This window comes from Kogia breviceps, chromosome 13 (assembly GCF_026419965.1).
Source record: "Kogia breviceps isolate mKogBre1 chromosome 13, mKogBre1 haplotype 1, whole genome shotgun sequence".
In the NCBI taxonomy this organism is placed as follows: Eukaryota; Metazoa; Chordata; class Mammalia; order Artiodactyla; family Physeteridae; genus Kogia; species Kogia breviceps.
Genome location: NC_081322.1, coordinates 70,249,729 through 70,275,527, shown reverse-complemented (window position 1 = coordinate 70,275,527; position 25,799 = coordinate 70,249,729). Strand labels below are relative to the sequence as shown.

Genomic DNA, 25,799 nt, shown 5'->3' with positions numbered 1-25,799 from the left:
GCAAGAAACAGAATAATTCTGTTAGGCTGGTCGTGTTCCTCATCATTCATCAATGTTATTGCATCAGATCTTTGGTTTACATGGGACATGGCCTTCCTTTTTCTCCTATGCAGAAACTAAAGATTATTCATCTCAAGCTTATAGTAGTATACATTTGTTAGAGCTCACCATTATTAGCAATTTGCTTCTATAGATCAATCATGTGAGTATTACTGCTGGGGAAGGCCATTCTAATTGATCTGTCGATGAACAGGGAAGGACTTTGCTGCTTCCTAATAAAATACAACAGTGATCATGTTTATTCCCAAACATATAGAAGCAAAGAGGCTTCGTTATTCTAGCCAACATTTGCCTTTGCGGATGCACTTCAGCATTTGCATATGCTGCTTGTGCTGCCTTCATTTGTCACTTGTTGTTAGTGACTCTGTTGCGGTGTTTTCCAGTTTTCTGATGCATGTACTGTCTAAGTAGATTTTTAACTTCCTTGAAAATCGATCCAAGTCTTCTATGAAATGATGGTGGAATTTTAACTTCTCTTTCTCTTTTATTTTTTCCATAGTTTAATGAAGCACCTAGAAATTAAAGAGGATTTACCTCATTTTAAGAAGTCTATTTATTACTCAGACAAGTTGCAAAATTTGTTAGGAATAAGGCCTTCTACCAGGGCCAGTAGTGACAGTAACAGATAGCTTGTGGAACTTTATAATAGGAGTGAACATATAAGTAATTTTAAAAAATCTTGAAACAGAAGATGAATACTATGAGTTTATTTCTCTCACATTAGGAGCTCATTTAAGTTTTTATCCTCTTGTTCTTCTTAATATTAGTGGGAATCATGTGAAGGCAACACATGGACATTTAAGCATAATTGTGACTCAGAGTTTTTCTTATCCATTTTACAGTTCAGGTCTGAGAGGATCTCTATTTTGTTTGTTGACTTTCTGCCTTTTAAAAGGAGAACTTGCAGGAAGGGGGGAAATGTTTACACTTTCCCTGTTGTGAAGTGTAACCCAAATGAAGATTTTGATTTTGGTTAGAATCCCTCCCTTTCAGTGACTTTCAAAGGATATTACCTCAACTTCTTGCCTAGCGGGACAGCAATAAATATTTTATTTTCAACTTCCTTTAAAAAAATTCTTTCTCTGGTCTTTATTTGGACAAGTTTACGTGGATTCAGTCTTATTGCTTTGCCTCCGAGAGGATGTTGCTGGCTGAGAAAATGCCGCAGACCTCTCTAGTAGTGACCAAAAGTTACAGTATCAGTAAAAGAAAAAAATACAGACAGAAATCTGTGTTTTACCCCTTTTTATATTTCTACAGTGTCTACATGGTCCCTGGCCCCAAAGTAGGCGATCACAAGTGATTCATTTAACAACACTCAGCAGATGTTGTTTTGAGCACCTGGTATGTGCTAGGCACTCAGCAGAGTTTCCACCTCCAGAAACTCTGGGTTTAGAAGAAAGGCAGATGTTAACGAACTCAGTGCAGTAGGTGAGGGTTTCCACAGAGGCCGGCACAGGACGGGGGAGGTTGTGAATAACAGTGGAGGGAAAGAGGCATTCATTCTGCTATTAATCAGTCACTTGCTGTTTTCTAGGCACTGTTTAAGGTGTACAGGCTACAGGGAGTAAACAAAACAATACTGCCTCTCTTGAGAAGTTTCTATCCTAGTGTGGGGGACAGATATATATCAACCTTCCTAGCACACATGCTTTGCGTGTGTGTGTGTGTGTATGTGTGTGTGTGATTTAGGTAGGGAGAGGAAAAGGTATGGGGGCAGATGACATTGGAGCAGGGACCTGACCATTCCAGCAGAAGGAACAGCTGCCCTTGTAATAGTGTGGGCTGCATACATATACTTACATGTCCCCTTGAAAGAAAGGAATGAACATTTTAAAGTGAGGAAGAGGGCTAGCTTATTATAAATGGGATAATGTATCAGGCAGGGCATTTGACGCTTTATGCCACGTGTGGGCCACCAGGCTCCATACCTAGGCTTCGGCCAACCTGGAGGTGCCATTGGCTGGCTCCTGGTCCTGGGCACGGCCGTGGAGTTGGAGTGTTGCCCAAGCCCAGGCTGAGATCCCCTTTCCGGAAGGGTGCCCCCCCTTCCTCCCTAGGTCCTGACCCTATGCCTCAGCTCCTCCTCCCACCCTTGGGGCTTGGCACAGGGAAGGCCCTGGCTTGGAAAGGATGAATCTGACCTAAAATTAAACCTGGAGCTATAAAAAAAAAAAAAAAAAAAAAAAAAGCCATGATTAAAAAAAATGCCATGATTAGGTGTTTACAGTACGGAATCTTCAACAATTAAAGAGAAAAGGTGTGGGTGGGGTAAAAAATAGCAATACCCACACTCTGAAGTTTTTGAGAAAAACAGGAAACTAGTCTTTTTTAACCAGCAATGCCCAGAACTGGTTATTGCAGAGAGGGTTGTTTTTCTAATGCATTGTGGTCAGTGCAGCTGTGCCAGAAGTAGATTTCTGCTCATTATGACAGCTGTCTGTGGATTTCTTCAGCTGACAAACCTGTAGAGAGGCGAGCATAATTATCAGTAGTAACCTGGTTATTATGGCCGGATGGTGCTTGGAAAACAATTTGCACAAGTCCTGAAAGCCCGTGAAAACACAGAAAATAAGAGCGTTTGACCACCATGCAGCTATTTCCAGGAGTTGTGAATGACCCAGACCTGTGAACCATACAATAGCTTATTGTAGATGGACAGTTTGAATTCTCTCTTTATTTGGATTTTTTTTAAGTTGCCAGACGACGTTTGATGGCAAGTGACATAATACTTTTTCTAATTTGCTCATTAACTCAAGCTCTCCTTTCTAACAATGTTTCAAAACTCTATTTTTTGCTTATATTTGCTGGTTGGTGGCAATTAAATATGATTTTAAAAGTAAAATTGTTGGGCTTCCCTGGTGGCGCAGTGGTTGAGAGTCCGCCTGCCGAGGCAAGAGACACGGGTTCGAGCCCCGGTCCGGGAAGATCCCACATGCCGCGGAGCGGCTGGGCCCGTGAGCCATGGCCGCTGAGCCTGCGCGTCTGGAGCCTGTGCTCCGCAACAAGAGAGGCCACGATAGTGAGAGGCCTGCGCACCGCGATGAAGAGTGGCCCCCACTTGCCACAACTGGAGAAAGCCCTCGCACAGAAACGAAGACCCAACACAGCCAAAAATAAAAATAAATAAATAATAATTTTTTTTTTAAAAAAATAGTAAAATTGTTGAAGTCATAGAGATGTTGTCTCTTGCTCTCAGAATCTCACAAATGCACCCTTACTGCTGCATTTGTGAAATAGGAAAAATGATTACAGAAGGGATCGTTTGGGCAATTATTGATTAGTTCTGTGTTCTTTTGAATAAGGTAAAATGCTTTAGAACCAAATTGAGAAAGAGCAGTTCCCTTTATCTGCACTTATTCGTATACGGAAGACCAGGTTAGTACAGACTAGTCACTGAGGTTTCCCCTCAACTTCCTGTGTGGGTTCAGTGTTATTGGGGAGCCCCTCTAAACCAGAGCATTCCCTTGCAGGCCATTGCTTTGTGCACGTGGAGATGTCATCTTTTTAAGGATAGAAAGGGGTTGAGTAATAGAACCTAGATTTGATTGCTTATTGCATTTTATGGTCACCAAGCCAAGCATTTGGTCTGTGCATTGAAGGATTTACGCTTGTCTGTTTGCATCAGACTTTACAGTTATCTCTTTAATAAGTAAATTATGCTTCTGTCTGGTGAAACTTGTTTGCAGTGCTTGATCCAGGCAGTGTGCTGTCCAGCTGACTGCCCAGTCTAATCCAAAAGGGCAATCGTTACTGCTATTGATTTTTGTAGCATGTTGGTCATGTTAGAGTTATTTGCAATGAAAGGCAAGTCAACTCCTTGCATCTGCCTTTTTGTTTCACTACAAAAGTACTGTATGCCGACACTTTAGTCTCTTGGTGGCAGTAACAGGATTCAAGGGAGATTCTTTTCCCTCCTTTCTTTAGGGGCAGCCTGGGGAGCAGTAGGTGGACTGGGGGGACGTGAAGCTCACCCTATTTTTAACCATTTGCAACCTGCTTCCTAGTGAAATGGGATGGGAGTACCTGCCATTTCCCCCTCACTAGCATGTGGCCCAAAGTAATGAGACAACGGTGGTCAAGTACTCTCAAATGCAGATGACAGATGTTTTAAAAAGTACCAGCTCTGCGGGCTTCCCTGGTGGCGCAGTGGTTGAGAATCCGCCTGCCGATGCAGGGGATACGGGTTCGTGCCCCGGTACGGGAAGATCCCACATGCCGCGGAGCGGCTGGGCCCGTGAGCCATGGCCGCTGAGCCTGCGCGTCCGGAGCCTGTGCCCCGCAACGGGAGAGGCCACAACAGTGAGAGGCCCGCGTACCACAAAAAAAAAAAAAAAAAGTACCAGCTCTTACTGAGAAAAACAAAACAATAAATGAACGCAGCAAACAAACATGTTTTATCAGAATGCCTCCTATTTCAAACACATTAAAATACTGGTTTTTAGCTGGGAAAACATAGCCCTGGGAATGTGTGATAATGTTGAAATGGCAGAAAAAATGGCTTTTTATTACTTTCCCTTCTTCTCTAGCGTGGTGTATTTTTAATACGTTTTCATATTCAGATTTTTTAAATCTTGAGGACTAGACATATAATCTTTTACTTTTCAGACTTGGTGGAGCCTGAGGCTATCATTGACATGATTACTTTTAAATAGCCCCACTAAGCATATGAACAGAAAAAACACAGAGTAGAAATCTCAGTGGGGAGACCGGGGGAAACCATATCCATTCCCCCAGTAGAGCAATGAATGAAAATCCCAGTAGATCCTGCAGCAATGCTGAGTGGTTCCCCAGAACTAATTTGGGTCTTTACCAAAGGGTTATTAAGATGTAAAGTATGTGTTTGTTGACTACTAAAGGGTCCTCAAACGCCTATTGTTGCCCTCCCGTTTTGTTTTCCTTGGCAATTGGTTACGACACAGACGTAGTTAAAAGCACACTGTGCTCTTTTTCTGTCCTTCCTAATGAGAAGGTGGTGCTCGGAGGTGATGCCTGTTTGTGCAGGAGGCTGTGGCTGACAGGCCAGTGTGTGATGATTAGCCCTTTCCTGAGGTGCACACCTGGAGACTGTCCCTTGATGTCTGCTGTCATCACTCCTAATATAGCCTGAAGCTAAACGGAGACTCGCTGTGTCAAGCTTGGGGCCAGAAGGTTTCTCTTGCGGGCACTGGGTGGACTGCGCTGTATTCCCAGGCACCCTACAAGTGGAGCCTTCACTGTGGAGGGTTTCACAAAGGGACTTTACCTACTTTCTTTGGAGCAGCCCCGCTTCTCATTACCATCTGGGCAGAAAACCGTCATGGTGGTGAGACTCGAAAGGGAGGTTGGAGATGACTAAGTCAAACTCTTTCTCTTCTTAGTTGGAGGGAGGGCCAGAAAGAGGTTACGTTCCTTGCCAGGGCTGTGGAACTCTTTGTGCCCTGATTAGTGACTCTGCTTTCGTTCTTTTTCACACAGACAGCACGGTAAGGCTTTTCCTGGGGGAGATGGTTACTTTAATACTAGTGAGGTGTGAGCAGTTCTGGAACTAGCTGACGTGCCTAGGTTGTCATTGGAGGCTAGGGGGAGAATACGGCTGCTGTTTATGGAAATGCTTAAGAAACAGGATGTGGCCTTGGTGGCAGGGTTTACATTCACCTAGGAGCTTGCACAGTACGCTGCTCTAGGAAACTGCCCTGTGATCCAGGTGATATACCGAGTTCGTGCCATACCCTTTCTGCCATCGTCTCGAAGTTTGGCTCTCCTTCTTTAATTACAACAATGAAAACACAAATGTCATTCTTTGTAACACTGAACAGTGCTGTTGGTTGTTTGCAGAATTCCTCTTAGTTGAGCATGACCTTCACAGTGCAGTCTGCGTGATCTGTGTCATAATCACTTGCTTAAACGCATCAGGAGCACAGTTCACAGGTAACAGAAAGTTACTGCAGCACAAAGGTTAGAGGGTTTCTCAACTTTGGTGCCATTAACATTAGGGGATGGGTAATGCTTTGTTGTAGAGGGCTGTTCTGTGCATTGTAGGATATTTTCCAGCGTCCCTGGCTTCTACCCACTAGATGACAATAGCACCTCCTCCCTGGTCATAACAAGTAGAAATAACCCCAGACGTGGCCCTGCGTCCCTTGGGGGGGGGCAAAATCACCCTAGTTGTGAACCACTGTAGGCTAACAGTCAATATTGGTAGGATGGCCCATCAACCAGACTGAAGCAGGTTGTCATTAACAACACACAGCTTGACTCTAAGAAGCCAGAGTCAGAAGTAAGGATTGGGAGGGTTAAATTACTAAATAATGAACATTCCTAGTCGGTGAATAGCAACCTAAACCGGAGATTTCCCTTGCTGGCTTGTGGCAGGAATTCCCTTTCTCTTCCTCTCGCCTGCTGCCCTCAACTGTAGGACGCTCCCTTTCCAGGACCGCCCTAGCTTCCGATTCACTTTCTCTTCCGCTCTTCTGCCGTGTCTGTCTGTGGCCACCAGGGACTGGTCCACCACTGCTGCCTCTGCGGAAGCCTAGAGCCACTGGGATCTTCCAGCTGATGCCGCTGACCCATCACTCTGATCCTGGGGAAAGCGTCTTGCTATTCTTACTTCATTATTTACTTACTAGAATTTTACCTAGATTTTTATGGCCCGTGTAGGGAACTGTGAGGAGGAGTTTCGTATCCTATGGATGCCAGTCCTCGGTGTGACTATTTGTTTCTAATAGAAGCCATGCCATATAAGGTGTGTAGGCCCCCAAGTCCACTTATTACATTGATTCAGGCTAATTCTCAATCAGGTTATATAAACTTCTGAAGGCTAGCGTGGAATGCCAACCACTATTTGTGACACTGGTTCCAGAGGGACACATTCCAAGTTTCAAATAGTAGGTTTAAAGGCAAACTTTTAGAACACAACTTACGTTAAGTGGGAACCACTTTGGCAGGCTGGCAGATGAGATGTAGTAGTCCAGCTTGCACCTGTTTCAAGAGAGTTCTTCCCCCAAACCACAAAGAGACCCTCAGATAGGCAGCTCAGACTCTCTCCCTTCCACTGGGACTGAACCTTCTTACCCTAAGTCCCAGACTTGGCAGGTAGACGAGCTGGACCAGCTACGGTTTGCTTCTCTGATGTGGAAAAAATAGGCATCTGGCAATCTCCTTGGATTCCATTTGGACATGCTCGTGTGTATAATCTCTGCCAAGTGGACTTAGGCTGTCAGAGTTTGCCAAAAGAGGAAGAGAAGAACACCTTAATCTATGGGTTGAGATACTAGATGAAGGAAATCAATAAGAAAACAACTGGAATCTTAGCAAGTTTGGAAATAGTAAGAGAAAGATATATGTTATGCAAGTGTGCAATTAAACTAAGGAGAGTTTGGATTAATTAAAAGATAAGTACAAAAAATTACCTTACTCTTTGTTTCTACATCAAATCACAAACATTTACATCAAATTTGTCAAAGATAGGGATGCTTTTCATTTTAGACTAGAAACGTCCAACAGAAAAGAAGCCTACTCCAAGACTTGAAAGGATGTCTTCCAATTCTGATAATCCTATGGGTTTTTTTCTCTTTCCCTCTAAATTTGACAAGTTGCACACATTAATATGTTAGACTGAGTGATAAATCTATGCAAACTAGAATATAAGAATGGTAGCCAATGACTTCTTTGGGGAAGTTTCTAGAACACCTATACTGATGATTTTCAAATTAGATTTTCAGGGTATCCTGGAACATCTAGAAGTTTTGAAAAAAGTATAGTTGTGGTGGATTTGACATGTGTCAGTTTTAATCACCTCTAAATTTGAGGCTTCAGATCATGACAGGAGGGATGCTTAGACACCAACTTTTAAATAGTGTACATTTAGAAAAGAGTTGCCTTACTCAAATACTATTACATAGCTTTCTGATTACACAGCATGCCTTTTGTTTGGAATTTACACAGTAACAGTCTGTTTTCAATGTCCGTCCATCACTAGCCCCTAAGTTCCATGAGGACGAGAACCATGGCTTTAGGAGTACACAATTTTTTGCTGAACGAATAATCGAATAAATGAGGGGAAAAATTAATCATGAATATTTTATAAGAAAAGCATAGTGCTTTTTTTAATAGAAAAATAAAATATAGAAATTTTCCAATAATGAAGTTAAAACAAAATTGAAAAGAATGTCATGTAGTGAAGTTTTGTTTCCTTTTTGGAAATTTTTGGCTTTTTTTAAGAACAAAGAAATATTGTGTTTTCTAGAGAAGGAGAGCATGGCATGCCCTCCAAAATTAATCTAGTGGAACATGGGCATATAAAGTCCTCTAAACCCATCAATTTTAGTCTTAGTTTATAGTAATAAACACTTTTTAGTGCCAGAGTAAATTAGGACAATGATCTGGGTAAAAGAATACTCTTGAGCTGTGTAAGATTTTGATTTTGTTGCCAAACTTAGAGCAATGACCTTCATTCTAAGCATGAAAGCCTTCCATCGTCATCATATAAAGTCCTGGTCGACCCACCCAAAACTCTGTTGCCATGTGGTTCAGTAGTACCAACGTAGACAGTGAGTAATCAGGAATGGTTCAGTATATTAAACTTTCTTTGGCTTGGCACTGATGGTCCATTTGCCAGATCAAAATCATGAGTAGAACTGAAAATTGAGTGCAAGTAACTACAGGGTACTTGGATTTCTTCAACTCCAGAGTCTTTTTATGTTGCCACTATGTGTATCTTTTCAAGAGCATTGGTTTAGAGTCAGACTCACTGGATTAAAAAGCCATTTTCAGCACTTACTGTGAGGCAATGGACAAGTTTCTTAAACTCTTGGGGCCTTAAGTCCTCTAAGGGAGGTAGTAATGGTACCTGCCTCATAAAAGATTTAATGAGAAAATACATATAAATCACTTAGTACATTGCTTAGAACACAAGGACTCAGTAAATGTTGATTGTTTATATCATTCTATGTGATGATTGTTTCAAACTCCATTACTATTTCTAGATCTTTCATTTTCTTAAGGTTTTCAGTAGTAAGCCCAAACTTTTAAGCTTCCTTTTTATGGAAGTCAGAGTCTAAACAGAGTCAAGGCTGCCAAAACTATCTGCTACATCTTATAAAGAGATAAGATAATGCTTGTTTTATGTGTGTGGGCCTCCATAGGAAAGAATCACAACCCTAAATCTTGCCAGACTGAGGGCAGGTGGATCCCACTCTTGGCTGGGAACCAAAATCCTATTACCAGGCCTTATTTATTTCAGGCCTGATAAAGATGCTTCCTCTGGGTGATTTTTTTTTTTTTTCCTCATCTCTTATTTAAAACATAAAGACCAAGGGAGTTGGAAACCTATAAATTAAACTTATAAAAGAAGTACAAAAGTGCTTCTCCTATTTTTATGTTTCCCAGAAACTGACTTGATAAGTCATTTTCAAAGTTCCAAAGAAACTCTTTTTTCCTGAATTTTTCATCACATGAATGAAACTGGGTTTCCAGTTATAATCATGCAACACAAACCATCACATGAACATTAATATGTTTACTCTTTTTAGGACTTTGTTTTCATGTAGTGACTTTCAGGGTACAGATCACTGAGGGGCATGACCCCAGACTAAGCAGGATGAGTCAGTCATGAGGTACAAACCATGTGGGATGTCAGCGGACCTTTTAGGGGGCTCTTCAGAAATCTTCCCGGTACACTCACCGGGAACTTGTAATTGCTAGGTTTAGGAATTGCCTCCTCTTTGTCATGAGCAATTTCTTTCATCTTGCACAGCTTAAATTTGGTTTTGATATTTCCCGGTGGAAGTTGTTATTATTGCATGGAGTTAAAATCTGTTTTAAAATAAAGGATTTAAGTGGATCATCTGTAAAGTTTTGTTCAGCTTGAAAATCCTGTGATCAAAGTTCACCTTTTTGCCTTTTAGTACTTTTAAGATTTCTCCAGTTTTGTGTGATTTCTTGCTGATTCCTTTTGGTTCCCCAAATCAATATTAGTAGTTAGTTAATTGTTGAGAATTTGAAATTTTACTTTAACATGGTCAAGTTTTAATTATGTCTCTGCACTGTGGCTAAAATGTAATCTTGTTAGAACACTTTTTTTTTTTTTTCAGGACTATAGCTTTTAAAAGGTCTCCCAACTTCAAAAATGAAACATGGTCAAATATCTTCCATTTTGGAAGTAAACAAACAAGCAAACTGAAACTAATAATCTTAATGGCTTTTCTAGCTCATACGTTATCTATCTCAACTGCATCATGGTTTTTGGCCACCTGCTCTAGAAAGGACTCTCAGTCACCTTAATTTTGAAATTCAGTGAAATCTTTTAGGTCTTTGCCTTTTTTACCTATTTTTGATTTATATTTGACACCGTTTATCATTTAATTTTTTCTCCACTTGGCTCTGTGGTGCTGTGTCCTGGTACCCACCTCTGTTCTCAGCCCCTTCCCCCACTCCTCAGTTTTTGTGGCTTTCCCAACGTGCAGCCCTTATGCCTCTTCTCTCTGTAGCTTCCCAAACCGTCGACAAGACCCATTGCTTCATGTATCACCCTAGATGCCGATGATGATAGTGGTCTCCCAAACTGGGTTTTCAGCTCGCATAATTCTTGTGGGTTTTATATCTATATGTCCTGCTGTCTGCTTGGACATTTCTCTCTGAATATTCTTAAGGCACCTCAAACCTAGTTTGTTATAAAATGGAATATACTCTGTTTCCTCCCACACTTGTTTTTCTCCTTGTTTACCTGACAAGCTTCTGCTGATTACTCCAGGTCCATTTCAAGTGTCTCCATTCTCAGCCCTTCCTTGATCCGTACACCTCACTCTCCTGTGAGCCCTATTGTAACTTGTACTACAGCACTTTTCATCCTACCTGCAAGCCAGGTATTCGTTGAGATCAGAAAACGCATTTGTGTGCCTTCGGATGCAGCGCAGTGCCTGGTGTGGGATATTAGGCACTTAGCAAATGATTGCTGAGTTTGTCAACAGGTGACAGAAACTGCAAATTATAGTTATTGAAATAGGAAACAAAATTTTCATTTCACCAGGCAGAAACGTGTGTAAGTGGTTGGGTATTAAAAAGGTATTTTTTATGGTTTTATAGAAAATGAAACCTTTGTTGATTAGCTATAGCTCCTAGGACTTCAGAAGGGGAGAGAAGCCTATATTTCCTTCCTAGACTCATGGTCGACCCGGTACTTGCACTTGGTTTGAATGGAGACTCATTCATGGAGTCCTGGTAGCAGGTGTAGTTTTTTGAGTGGTTTTCCCAGCTATTTCAAAAAGCATCTGAATGCGCAGAGCAGAGCTCAACTATCTTCTGGGAGAACATTTAGGTGTAATGTTTTCCTAGATGCACTTCCTCTCCACTTACTCTTCATTCCCCAATGGGGCTATGTGGGTCAGGATACGGGGATGATTTATAGGCTTCTGTTTACTTAGGCAGAAAGTAGTGAAAAATCACGGTTTAATTTACAGAGCGCTAACCCCTGCTCCATCCTCCCTCCCTGCCCCCATACACACAGAGAAAATTGTGTATCTGGGTGGGCTAGTCACACCCATTTAAAATCATCTCTAAATCCACTAATATTATCCTTTGGTACCAGTAGCTTCATCACATTGCATTGAAGGAGTATTAAAAAAAAAGTTTGTTATTGGAATCTTTATGTTGTTGGGATCAGCTTCTAACTAAATGGAACAGGTATAATATTAATGGATTAATCCATGTTAATTTTTAAAATAAGAGGTCTTGGCAGTGAAGCCTCATCTCTGACCGTCCTGTATTTAAGATTAAGTTCTCTGCACTGTGATACTGGACCATTGCAGAAGTATGTTATGTAACTATTTCCCTTTTGGCATTCATAAGAACAAGAAATATGTCTCCAGAGGTCATCCCACATTGAGCAAAAATTTTAAATACATGAATAAAAATTCCATCTGGCTTTTTTAATACTTCACACAGATTTGTCTTTTTGTTGTATTTTGTAGCCTTATACTGGCTTGGTAGTCTTTTATGAGGAACAACAAACAAAACATCCTGTTTTTATAATATCCAGCACAAATCCCAGTGGAATTATTTCAGAAATAGCTAAGGTTCTTCCTATATCAGTTAGCAGTTTTTTGAAATTTCCATTATTTAATGTTTCTCTTCAAAGTCTTAGAAGTGTAACTAAAACAAAATTGATTTGTGTCCTCAGGCACCGAAGTCCTGCTAAGCGTTAATTGTCCAGGGTTTTTATATTGAGTTTGAAGATCAGGGAAGAGCAATGGTGACCATTTTAAATTGCAAATATTTGTAAAACTCTTTTTGATCTTTTTTTTTTTTTCCCCTTCCATTTCACGGTATCATCTTTTTGAAATCCTGCAGGATTAACTTTGCTTATGTTCAAATAAGTTAAAATTGAATAGAAAAGATATTTTTAAAGGGTTGTACTATGGCTTTAGGACTGGTAAAAGAGCCAGAACGGTGATTCAGAAGCTGAAAATAACTCTACATTTTATGCAATCACGTAAAACTCTGTACCTTGGCCTTCCCCACACCGGCTTAGCGAGGAGTTGGAAGTTATTTGCCCCCAGCATGCCGCTAGGGATGACTGGCTGGGCTATGGCAACCTGCCGCCTGAATGGAGCATGTGCGGCCAGAAGGATGACCCTGATGTACTGGCTGCATTAGAGTTGAGTGACCTCAACTCCTATTCATTTCCTCGGAAAGGAAAGCTCCCAGGGCCCTTTCTGTTCCGAGTGTTCATGCAGTGTGGGTTCTCACGATGGCGCCCCGTCACTCCAGTGGCCTACGTGTGCCACGTTTCCCTTCGCTTCATTCACAACATGTATCCTGGTCCTGAGGAATCACGTTTTAAGATTACAGAAAGGAGAGTGGTTGATTAATTTTTCTTTTACTTTCTTACGGATTTTTCTTTCTTACTTTGTTTTCTGTATGTTTCTATGCAAAAAGCTATACGATAAAGTGGGGAGGAGAGAAGATAATTAATTCCTGAAAGCACTCCCATTTCTGTTGAGCAAGTAGGGTAAACTTTTCCAGGTAGAACATTCTAGGTCCAGAAGCTGAGTCATCTTTGTGACAGAGTTCGATGCCTCGCCGTAGGTTCTTGTTACTCAAAATGAGACTCTATGCTGTGTCCTGTCAAGTAAATAAAACTGTCAGGTTATAATGAACATGCAGTGCTTCTCTAATTAAACAGAATTGATGGGAAATATCTAGGAGGATATTAGCAATGGAACAGTGATGTTTGCATTTAAATGATCTTAATTACCCCTTAGACTTAATGCCCTATTAAGATGGACGGGAGAATGTCACGTCTCACTTAGCCCTATTGTTTGAGACAGTGGCTGCAAGCTGAAAAGGACCAGAGTGCATTCACTTACATTGTGATGTCTGTTTTTGCAGACAGAAGGTTTGGGAATGTATGTTCTTTGCTGTTCTTTCTTTCTTTCTTTCTTTCTTTCTTTTCTTCAAAGGAAATTAAATCACATCCCTGACAGGAGAGGGTAAAAATCTCTGAGCAGACCTCCCCAGTGCTTGGAATTCACAGACTCTACCCTGTCCCAGTTTGCTATTATCCTAAGGCAACACACTCCCCTGCTGCTCTTTGCGTCTTTGGCTGCTCGCCAGCCTCCCAGGGCCTCCGGCTTTGATGTGAGGAGCACGCTGTCCTCGGGCCAGGCTTTTGTTGCTGCCCTGGCCTGGGCTTCACTCACCCACAAGGCCAGGAGGGATGTCCTGTCTCGCAGTATACATTTGACAGCCCAAGTCATCATCAGGGGTTTCTAACCACCCCCCCCACCACCCCCCCCCGAGGCAGAGAGAGCTGCCTTTGTGTCACCACAAGTGGCTGCCCCCAGCCGCTCAGCTCACTCTGCTGGCTTTCGGTGCCTGTCCTCGGGGGAGGGCCTCTCTGCCTGGGGGAAGACACCAGCTCTGCCAGGCTGGATGTCAGTCTGAAGGGCCTCCTTGGCAGGGCTCAGGGGAACCGACCCAACGAGTTGAACAGCTTCCTCTGGGGACTGTGAATCGACCTTCATTTGATCTAGGCCTGGCAGCCCGGTTAGTGAGGACATCAGTTCTGGCTCAGGGAAATCTCTCTTAACTGAACCTATTTCCACTATGGTCCCAGGCTTGCAGTTAGAAGTCGGTGCCATTGTAAATTTAACTCTTAAAACTTCTGGTAATATCTGTGGGTAATTCTAAAAGTAGGTGGATGCATAAACACAGAGGATTACAAGGAGAGATACCAGGGAAGAAAAAATGGGGCTATGTCTTATGACTAACAAAAAGGCCAGACCCAAGCCAAAGGGAGGGGGGAGGGGGGAGAGAGAGAAAGAGAGAATAGTTCTCATCGATGAACTGTCTTCAGAAGGGCCAATTCGATTCAAATAGAAATGGCCTTACAAAACTGAAAGCAGACCATATCTCATTGTAGTTTAGATGGCACAGTACCTTGCCCTGGATCTTCATAGGATTAGTAATAGCATCTCCCACAGAGGGGGGCTTTCTTGCTTCTCTTCTAGTAAAATCCACTCCCCAAATATACCTCTTTGCCAGCCATTATTTATTCATTTGTATGAAGTTTTATAATCTTCCAAGTTTTTTGTTTGTTTGTTTTCATAAAGTAAATTCTTTTCCTAATGAGAGTGTATTACATTTTTGGCAGCCAAGTATGAAAAAGATTATTAGCTCTTTTTTGCAGTAGATGGGGAGTGCATCGTGACGGATCCCATGACCTAGTCAGGGGAGGACACCTGAAAGGGTTCAGAATAGAAGGGGGAAGAGATTTGTAGAAGATAAACTTCACAGTCTTATTAGGGCATGCCCATTTGCCTTCTATTTAGTATTTTGCAACCATTCATGGGTAACAGTTAATTTAGCAGTCTCATATTAATCTCTTTTTCTTGTCATTAATGAGGATACGCCTGAGTGGATTAGTGGGGCGTAGAGGAGAGTAGTGGGGGAGTAGGTAGCCAGCCGTGCATCCTGAATACCAGGGCCTCATTTAGCACAGCTGTAGTGATGAATGTATCTTATGTTCAAGTTTCGAGACTTTGAACTTGCAGAGTTTTGTCATAATCTATTGCCTAAATTCCATCTTCCAGCGAGCACAGGGAAGTTTTGTAGGACAGAAACATAGAAGGGATAGTAGTTGTGGTTCAACCATAGTCATGGCATTTCACACTCATGTGAAGTGTAATATTTGCAGGTAGCTCACATATCATTTCTTATTGTTTACGATACGGTGATAAGGTTGGCAGTGCCAAAGACAGACCTGGAACTCGGTGAGATTGTTGACCTGCCTTGGGAATGCTAAAACGTACTGTTTCTCTTTCAAATGCTCCCTTCCCTCCTGCAGCTTATAGGTATCCTCATCGCCCTATGATTTTCTTTAGTAAAAAATGTGTGGAGTTTGAATTTTCATGTTTATATTGACCCTGCGATCCTCTGTTCCTTTGCAGTTGAATCCATTGGACAATATATCTGACATACTGGGGGTTGATGGGAAAAGCTCTCTAAGGAGATTTTTTTTAAAAACCCAAAACCCTAAGGTATAATTCATTAATAAGTTCATTCTGGTTTTGGATGCGTTTTTTTCCCCATTGTCAGCCAGCGTGGGAGGAAAGGGAAGAATAATGCTGGAGCCGAGGGTGTTGTGTGGGTATGTGCCATCTAAAAGTATCTTCTAGGAGAAAAAAAGTGTTTATTTTTATAATAAAAGTAGAATTCAAACACTCTGAATAACAGAAAATTATTAATTCTGTTGCAGTGAAACGTTATATACTAATGCTGTTAAAATCATTAAAGACATCAGTTAATCAAAGGCATACACTACATAAATATATATATACAAAAATGGTAGCTTTGTGGTACCAGGCTAAACCTTTCAAATGTCATTAATAACTCTTGATGTTGCCAGTGAAGAAAATTTAAGACTAAAGCACGATTGCCTGTTGCTTTACTGTCCTCAAACAGCATTGTAATTCCCAAACCTACACATTTTAAACAAGGTCAGGAGTTCCCTTCACCTGGTTAAAAGTGAATTCTGGTTAACTTTTCTAACGATGATGTCTACAGCCACAAAGCAGGTGACGTAGTTTTCTCTTATCGGAACGCCAGGCATGTAGCTCCCTTCGAGAACTGCCTTTTCTGGTCCTGCCCTTTCTCTATCCACATCCCCCCAACCTGGGGCCTGACCAAGTCCAACCTGCTCTTTGAAGCCCCTTGCCACTATTCTAGCCCTGACTGAACTCTTCCTGTTTTCAATTCCTACTATTCTTAGAATCATTAGTGCACATTTTAGCATTTAGCACTTAATTTTTAAAAAAAATCATTTTTTATGGGTTAGCTCAGGGCTAATCGTAGGTACTTTATTATCTCCTCTAACGAGAAGCCTAGTGTTAGGTACCTTGCAAACATTCTTAGTTGTTGATTATTATTTCCATTGCCTGGAAGTCAGTAACAATTATTATAGACTAGAATCTTGCATCTCGAAGTGTGGACCTCAGCATCACCTGGGAACTCCAAGCTGGACCCCACCCAGACCTGTAGAATCAGAATCTACATTTTAACAAGCCCTCCTGGTGACTGGTAACGCATGGTAAAGTTTTCACTGCCCTGTCGAGGAAGGCCCCTCTCCCTGGGCGGGGCAGAGATGCCGTGAACCTTCAACAAACTTTCACTTTCTGCCAGCATTGTATTTAGGTATCTGATTGTAACCGAATGGAAACGTGCGCATTCTGACTGTAAGAATGAGGTTGTCAATGTGGTCTTCCCATAGAAACTGTACCGTTTAGAAGTGGCCAGAGCGCTTGTTTAAGTATTGAGGACCGTATTTGTGTTCTGATTCAAGACAAACGCTAGATCCAAATCATTAAAAGTCCCTTTAAATGGCCTCTTTTAAAATTTCAAACTGAGGAGCAAAAAGTATGATTTCCTTTTTCTTAGTTACCTTTTTTTTTTTTTTGCATTTAAAGTGCTTACACCCACTCAACTTGCTATTTTGAACTCTGGGAAAGAAAATTTGTGGGCATCTTGCAGTCTTTCAGGAAACAAGGCTCAGATTAAATATTTGCCACATTTTCTCTGTGTTTCTTTCTTCAGGGAAGTGGAGAAGCCCATCATTCGTGCTTTCACTCAATTTGACACAGAGTGTGACTTTCTAAGTGTGGATGGAAAACGACTCCTGTCCTTATTTGTCTACCTTCACACAGATAGATATTCCTGGCTTTTCCCCTCCCATTCCTTCTATTTGTCCTTCTCTTCCCTTTCACCTTAGTGTCTACAATTCTTCATATACCACATCGATTTCATAAAATATGAGATTTTTTGTTAGAGTATCTAGGTCCATTAAATCAAGGAAGATAACGTGGATTTAATTATGATGTACAACATTATGTAGACTAATCTCAGTCAAGTTTACATTTAAAATATTTAATTTTAAGTCCTTTACATTCCCTGTTGGTTTTTCTCTCTCTGTGAATACACACCTACTTCGCGGATAACAGAAATAAGAGATATTGGTCAAGATGGAGGGGAAAGAGGGTATTAGGTAACCTCAGCCATTCAGCTTTGTTTTAAATGAACTCAGGGCTTTGTCCTGTAAATACACTAAGAAAATAAAGTGGTTGCCAGGGCTATTATTTTGTGGTGGTTTTGTCCTTTACAGACAGCTTCATTTCATTTTCGTTGAGGCAATTAAGATGTTTTATTTAGGATAGGGCTTAAAATACTTGTCTTCCATTTAATCAGTGTTCACCTACACGTACAGGATATCATTCAGGGGACCTTGTGAGGAATTAACAAAATTTAGTAGCTCAACTTGAGAATAAAGTATTTCCAAGCAAGTGAAATGGAAATGAGGAAAGACACAGAAGGAGGAGACTTCTGGAATGTAAATGTTTATTGAATATAAAAGTTAAAATGTAATAGAAGTAGGTGCATTATAATATACTATGTTTTCTTTACATGGGAAAACAGAATATTTGAAAGATGCTTATATATGCGATTCAACACAATTCTATTCAAACTCTTGATGACAGTTGTTTGGGTATGGCTGAATATGGAGGGTAGAAAATACACTTAATCAAATAATATAATCTGGGAAAATGGGTGAGAATTTCTCAAGTATATGGGTGCATACAAGGAAATATCAAGGACTATTTGAAAAAAAAAGAGACTAGGGAGTAGAATCTAAATCTACTATGGATTCAAACATACTATAAAAAAATAGCAGTAATTAAAACCACCTAACACATACACAAGTTCATGTAATAATGCACATGAAAACTATATAGCACAATGCCCATCACATAACATTTATTAGGTCTGTACAAACATTCCCTTTTAAGTATGTCGAACAATGTAACAAAATGAGGAATCCAGAAATGGACCCATAATAATGCCATATACACATAAAATATGTTAGCAAGTTTAGTAAACAGCATTGTGGGAGAATGGGCTTGGTCAAAAAATCTTTGAATATATACCTCACACTGAGGATCCGAATACACACCAGACATATTAACTGGTTAATATCTAAAAACAAACTTAGGAACAATTTGTAGAAAATTTAATGTATACGTATATGAAAAGGCCATTTAACTTCATAAGAAAAATTAGGACCTAAATACAGTCAAATTATGTGAATAGACTAATGTAAAATTTTATATTAAAGATGAAACAATAAAATTATCTTAAAATAGGAGACTATGATCACTATTAAAATAAAAAAGCAATCCTAAAATACCATTTTATATTAAGTACATCACCAAACAAATTTAATCACATACAACAGTGAGGAAGTTTAGTGAAAGTAGAATGCTCATATTGCCGGTGGCTTTATAGGTCATTTCAATCTCTTGACATCAATATGGCTTTTTATGAAGTCCATAAAAATATTTATACCCTTTGATTTAGTAATTGTATTTCTGTTAGTATTTTAAGGAGAAAGTTGTGTTTCCAGTGTTAAAAATAAATGAGAACATCTGAAATACTCCCCCATATAGGAATGATTAACAAAATGACTAAGTAAGCATGCTAACTCTATGGAATATTATATGGCTGGTAAAAATGAGAACTTTGTGAATTACATGGAAATATAGTATATGTTTATGAAGTGTTAAATGGAAAACAATAGAATGCCTAATTATGTGTGTTATGAGAGCATCTGTGTGAAAATATGCTTACATGGGGAGCAAATAAATACTAGATTAGACATTTTTTTAATGAAAATAATTGTGTTTGAGTCATGGGATTAAGGGTGTTTGGTTAAAAATGTCTTTAATGTTGTTATGTATTTATGACTAAGTAAGGCAGCTGTACTAACTGACCGTTTGGACACTGTTTTCCAACTTATTTTGGAGCTCTACTAAAATATGCCCAGATGTTTTGGGTGTGTAAGAGTCTAAGGTATTCTCAGTCTCCTATTCTCCTTGGCCAGTTTTTCACTAAGTTTGCAGAGAAGTGAGTTGACTAGAACTATGCTGAAGAGGGTGGTATGGCACCTGTGGTATTTGTGGGTCTGTTCTCACTCACTTTGCACCCACTTTCTTCCCTTCCTAAACTGAGAAGCACCTTTAATGTCGTTGGTGCTCAGCAAACTCCTGCTCAGTGTTCTTGAACTTTTGCCTACGGGAGGCAAAGAAGCTCTGTGATGAAAATGGTAGAAGAAAGAGTAGTCAGGAGACCTGCCTTCCGGCTGTGTGACCTGAGGCAAGTGACCGTGACCTTCTGGGCCTCAGTCTCATCTTCAATACAAGGAGGGTGCTCCACGGCTGCTAAGCTTTAAGTACCAGGGCTATAAAGACATTACAGTTCACAAGCTTACTCCAGGGTGTCATTTACTCCTTTCAAAGGCAGTTTCGCGTGCTCCTAAAAGAGCTAATTTACTGTGTGCACTGTTGCAACAGCGCAGACAGCTAAAGTGTTCCCGGGCATGGCCTGGTCAGCTCAGGGAGCACGGTTCCTGTCTACTACATGGGGAACCATTCAGCCAGAGAAAGTCACTCTAATCCTGCATTGTAGGTACACCTATTTATTATACAAAAATGACTGAAACACACCAGTTGGTGACAAGCATGATCAAATATTAGCTAATGATAAATTACTCCATTGTTTAGACTATGTATGTACCTGACTGAAATACAAAGTTCAGATGTATTTAGATTTTCTGATGGAGCCAAACTACCACTGACTGAAGTGGGTTTTTTTGGACTTGCTTTTCTTTTTTCCTAGTGTTGTGAGGCAGAGGCAACAAAAACGAGTTAAAGGCAAGGAGGAATAGACTCAACTGTTTTCATCAGCTTATAAAAGTGTTTTAGGTAGGTACTACTGTATGGTATAAGAATTATAGGGAACCAACCATCATCTCTCAAGTGTTAGTCATTTCCAAGGAAATGAACATTTCTAAGGAATGTTGTATCATGGTTTGTACACATGAGGCTCACTTGTTATACAGGCAACATATCTGTACCTTCCGTGTCAGTTAAGGGTGGTCATTTAACTGATACATCCATACAGGTGACTAACATATTTTGTACTTATTGCTTTTGTACTTATTGCTTTTTGTACTTATGTACTTTTATTGCTCTTGAAGCTTGTTAGGAAGTGCCCATGCCAACTGAAAAATTCCTAAATAAGCTGAAGTCACTGACCACTCAGATAACCATAGTTAGGTTTGAAACTAGAGCATACTTGCTATATTGTAGGTGAAAAACCTAAATAAGATATTGGCTTGGTGGCTAGCGATGAAATGGTGCAAGAAATGAGGCAAAAGCTCCATAATTGAAGAAGAAAGTTCTTTACCAAAAAAATGAACAATGACAGAAAGAGGATTGTAGATCTAGACTCTCATACAGGTCAGTTTCTTATTATACATTGAAAAATCAGTGAGAAAAGGATTCTTAAGAATCTTCAAGTCATTCTACATCATGATGGGATGAGCTTTTTTTTGGAAAGTGACTGACTTAAACAGTATGCTAGCACAAAACCATCATGTAAGAATCCAGAGATGATAGGAAGTTAGTTACCGAACATCATTTGAAAGCGTCTTTGTAACTCTTTCATAAAGGGCCTGTAAAAGTACCAAAAAATATTTACACAGCTCTACACGCTCAGCCTGCAAATTATATACCATTTTGCATCTCATTGTTTAGGTGCTATATTTGTTGGTCCAGTGTAATTAAAATAACCAGACCATTTGACATTTGTCTTGTCATATTTATGGCAAGAACCCTAGAATAATCATTAAGGCTGTTTATCATTGTTAATGAAGAAGCCATTTGAGACCATATCCAAATGAGTTTCCTAGATAACTATTTCTTGAATAGCAGCAAGACTTGAATCTAGACATTGGTTGTCTTGGAAGTGAAAACATATTTCCCATGGCTACCATGGATTTCTACTTACTATAATTATTGCTATTTGTCTTCTCCATTGGTAGGAACATTTTTTGTTTTGTTGGAGCATCTACCTTCAAATAGTGGGAACAAATCTATTTCAATCTCCTTTTTTTTACAACTGAAGTAACTGTCAATTTTCCTAATACGTGTAGCGAGACTAGGGGAGTGACAATATGTGGTTAATTCCAAATTGCATAATAAAAAATCATGTATTTATGGCCTTGAAATCGGTTTTTGAACTTTCACTGGAGTATAGTTGTGTCTGATGTCCAGGGACTTTAAAATGACTTAATCTGCCCTGGGGGGACCTGATTCAGAAGTAGCTGGAAGCTGTGCAATTTTCTGTCTTACTCTTCTGCTCTGCCTCCCAGAATTCCATTTATCTTAGGTTCTATCCGTTGAGATATAGCTTTCCTTCTCTAAAACTTTCTCTTGGAGCTAAGATACCAATTTAATATTTGAGCTTCAGAAAAGGTACATCTACTGGTAAAATGAATAGAACTAACTGATATTATTTATGAACCGTAATTAAGCTGTTTATGGATCTTTAGTAAACACTTTCTGTGGGAGACAGGGTATAACATTCTAAGAATGATTTGGAAATTTATGCTAGTGAATTCTCTCCAAATGATCTGTCTGGGTATTAGTTTATATGCCTCAAGAGAAATTGCCTATACCTAGGGCACCCTTAACAGTTTTAAAGAACTGCAGCCTACACATTTTCATTGCATCAATAAATTAATAAGAACCAATGAATAGAATTCCAAAGTAGTCAGTTGTGTCTTTTCCTCATCTCTGATTTTACATGTCCTAACTGACATTATGTAGTCATCACTTCCGTATGCCAATAAGTACTGAAAATAAACTCTTCTGCTCTTGCACTTTGTTATTTTATTGCTTTTTCTTATACTTGAACATTCTTTTTATTTCCAAACTGGAAAATTTAATCTAGTTGCCAGATGCTTTTGTTGTTTTATAGTTTTAAGTAGCACAGTAACTTAGGAGAAGATATAATAATAATAATCTTGCTTTGATTTCTGTGTTATTAATGTATAGATCATATAATGCTGCTCTGGTTTAAATGCAATTCTTTGTTGTGTTTTTTTTCTTTCTTCATTAGGTGCAGTCTTTGAATTTTTTAAAAGACGATGGTAATCAGATCTACTTGAAAAATTAAGTGAATTGATTTGTTTGGAACACTCTTTTACCAGTTCTTTAACATTTAACCACTGGGTAAGTTGAGTCAAGTACTTTCTGTGTGGTTTGATTTCAAACTTATTGGAAGGCTCTCTCAAGCAAAATACTGAGCTTTATGTGAAGTTTTGACAGTAGTAATTTGAGGACCTCAAAACCTGTGAAAGAAGTCTGGGATGCTATCTAAGTGAAAATGTTGATAAGTCTTTACCACATCGGTGGAACTGTCCTGATTAGAAAAATGGGAAGATTAGAAAATGTCATGTACAGTTTGAAACCAGATCCCTTCATTTACTGTTCTAATGATTATTTGCTTGTTGTAATCTTGAGGTAATGTGAGAATATCAAATTTTACTTTTAGTGAGATACGTGTAATTATACTGTACAGTATCAGATTCAACTCTAAGGTATAAAGAATATATTGAGTAAATTAGTAACCCTCCTTATTTTATTTCTTTTTTTGGTTGCATTGGGTCTTCATTGCTGCGTGCGGGCTTTCTGTAGTTGTGGCGAGTGGGGGCTACTCTTCGTTGCGGTGCGTGGGCTTCTCATTGCAGTGGCTTCTCTTGTTGCGGAGTACGGGCTCTAGGCACACGGGCTTCAGTAGTTGTGGCTCGCAGGCTCTAGAGCGCAGTCTCAGTAGTTGTGGCACACGGGCTTAGCCGCTCCATGGCATGTGGGATCTTCCTGGACCAGGGCTCGAACCTGTGTCCTCTGCATTGGCAGCGGGACTCCTAACCACTGTGCCACCAGGGAAGTCCACCCTCCTTGTTTTAAACCATTCTCATTTTGCAGAAAGCTTAGTTTCTGTGATAAGAAGAGAAATCTTAAGGACTTGCTTAATCCAGCTTCCTTGTTGCACTGTGTTGCTTTGGAACGCTGTTGAGGTAGAGAATTCTTAACCAGGAAGAGTTTAGGCTTTTAGCAAATTCTTGGCACTGCCAAAACAGAATTTAGTGGGAACAGGACTTTGGCTACTGTTAAAATGTCAGTGTAGTAAAGCCTGCTCTGTCAAACAGATTTTTGACATCAGAAATCTAAATGATACTGATTTTAGGGTTTGGTAATTTTTGTTTTAATCCAGGCAAACTCATGTTTTAATTAACGCTTTACACAGTCACAGAAAACTTGGAAAAATTTTTGTATTCCTAGTCTAGGTCACAAGATTTTAGTTTCTGAAATTCTCAATTTTATTCATGATTCTAAATTGTGCATATCATTATTTAATTTCCCCCTGGATAAACTAGAAGTATTTAAAAATCTGATGAATGATGGTAAATAAGAGAGGAGAGCGTCTAATCATTCGGGGAGCAGACTTCCAAACCGAACTAGTAGTGTCTGCTTTACCTCTGGGCATCTTCAGACGTGGTCGGGTCAGGTGGTTTCTTTTTTCAGGGATACTGTCGCGTATGGTTTATACAATGCTGACAACTGCCTTTGCTTTGTCTAAAATAATCTTCCTTGAGGCTGCTTCCCTGGAACTTGATTTGTTAGTGTAGCTTTTGAGCATCCAGTGAGTGCAGAAATATCAGGTGTGGAAACCCAGGGAATCTTTTCATTTGGCTGTGAGTTTCATGACCCAAGATTCATTTGTGAGCAGTAATTTCCATTGTTACGGGCACACGGTGCCATTCAGAACATTTTTTTGATAATTAGAGGGATATAAGGCAGTTAGATGGAAAAACCCATCACGAAGAGAAATGATAAAGTTTCAAAAGCAAAGCCTTAATTTCTTCAATAGTCATAATGTTAGAAGATGAAAATTGATACTCTGAACTACTCACTTAAATGTCTTTGTCTGCCACATTTAATTTTCCTTCTACTCACAAGGATTGGCTTTTACAGTTATTCCCAAGGTGTACCCCACAGTGCTACAGTTCAATTTTGATTGGTGGGACCTAATTTAAATTATGTTTAGGAAACTGTTCTGTAAACGCCTCCTGAGAATGGACATTGGCCTTCTTGCTTATCTCACTATGAAATCTGGGTGTCTTTGGTTAAGTCAGCTCTCTGAGGTCACTGTGTTTTAAAATAATTTTTTTGTTCATTACATAAGGACGCTACTTAATTCATAAGGTTATGTGAGGCTTAAACTCCTGGCAGGAGGTAGAGACTCAGTAGCTAGTAGCGATTATTGACAATAGTGATTCATGTTGGTAATAGTCACAATCATGGTTTAAATGTAACAATAATTGTATTTTATTAATCACATGACTGATTCTTTAGCCTATCATTGTGGACATAATAGAAATGTACATAGAGATGAGTAACATTAAACAAAACACTTGGTAAGGAAACACTTCATATGAAATTGTTAAGCTTTTTTTGTGCTGTGTTCATCATAATCAGCAACCTCTCAATCACTTTATCGCCTGAACCTGGTCTTGTTCATTGACCCAAGCAAGGATTTTTCTTTCAAATAATAAATTTTAAAAATTTGTCCAGTTTCCCCCACTCCAAATTGGTAGTAAGAGAAAACAAGGTAAAAAAGATAAAAAGGGAAAGTTTGCATGATAAAATTTTACACAATATAAAAGGAAAACCCGCATCATTAGAATGGTCTTTCTTTTATAGTACTTTTTGTAAAAGGTAATAAATACAAATTACTTTATAATAACTTTTCATGTCCTGCCATTTTCCTTCAGATAGCCAGGGCTTTTGACTAGTCTTGACCTTATTCATTTTAAGGTAATAGTAACTGGACTATAGACCTTTAAACCAGATGCACAGATTTGTACGCTCTCATTGCATTGGATGTAATTATTTAAGAATTATGTAAGTGGTATGTCTTCTTTAAGCTGAGGAAAGATAAGAAGGAAGGTGAAAATTGTTAGCATTCACTGGATGAGTTCTGCAGAGTCAGGTTCTTTGCTATAGCTGATTAATCTTTGAAAAGTAAGAAGAACCCCATATTCATTTGAGAAAATCAGGTTTCAGAGCAGAAATTAATTTGCTGAGAGTTACATAGTTATGATAGTAATTTTGGGAGTCAGAAGTTATTGAAATCTTACTTAAAATTAGAGAATCCAAACTATATAACTCTATTTCCTGTAGAAATTGCTGTATTTTGTGATTTCCCCAGACTCAGTGTTTATCCATCCATCTGTTCCTTTATGTTTTTATTTTTTTGTTGTTATTACTTACACCAGTATGGAAAATAAAATGGGAAACTTTTAA

The 25,799-nt window shown here is 39.6% G+C and overlaps 1 protein-coding gene across 12 annotated transcripts in view; it reads left to right on the top strand.

Annotated features, from left to right (window-relative positions):
- Positions 1–25,799, top strand: part of HIVEP2 (HIVEP zinc finger 2) — a 192,209-nt gene that overhangs the window by 84,455 nt on the left and 81,955 nt on the right. For 7 of the 12 annotated variants that reach the window (XM_067010921.1, XM_067010911.1, XM_067010913.1 and 4 more), the window contains one exon: positions 22,549–22,661. The exons of 3 other annotated variants lie outside the window; for them this stretch is intronic. The gene's annotated coding sequence lies outside the window, so the exon portion shown is untranslated. Of the gene's footprint in view, positions 1–20,262; positions 20,349–22,548; positions 22,662–25,799 lie in introns of all 12 variants that reach the window. 2 more of the 12 variants (XM_067010918.1, XM_067010915.1) reach the window with 1 other exon arrangement.